This window comes from Odontomachus brunneus, unplaced genomic scaffold (assembly GCF_010583005.1).
Source record: "Odontomachus brunneus isolate Ranch 3 - 2012 unplaced genomic scaffold, Obru_v1 Obru_scaffold_202, whole genome shotgun sequence".
Taxonomy (NCBI): Eukaryota; Metazoa; Arthropoda; class Insecta; order Hymenoptera; family Formicidae; genus Odontomachus; species Odontomachus brunneus.
Window position 1 is genome coordinate 172766 of NW_022639652.1, and position 267 is coordinate 173032.

Genomic DNA, 267 nt, shown 5'->3' on the forward strand with positions numbered 1-267 from the left:
CTAAAATCATGTATAGAAATTTGTGTCCCGAAGTGAGAGGTCGCATAGTTGGACAGTGGCAGTCTGGGAGATCAATAGCAGATATTGCTGCTGATATTCCCTGCTCTACGAAGACAGTTCGCAGATGGATACAGCAATTTACTGCAAACGGTGATCATGCATTGCATGATCATCGCAAGGAAAATCGCCGACCACGACGGACAACACAGCAACAAGACGAGGACGTCATTGCTTCTGTACAGCAACGACCTTTTGGCACTGTTGCAG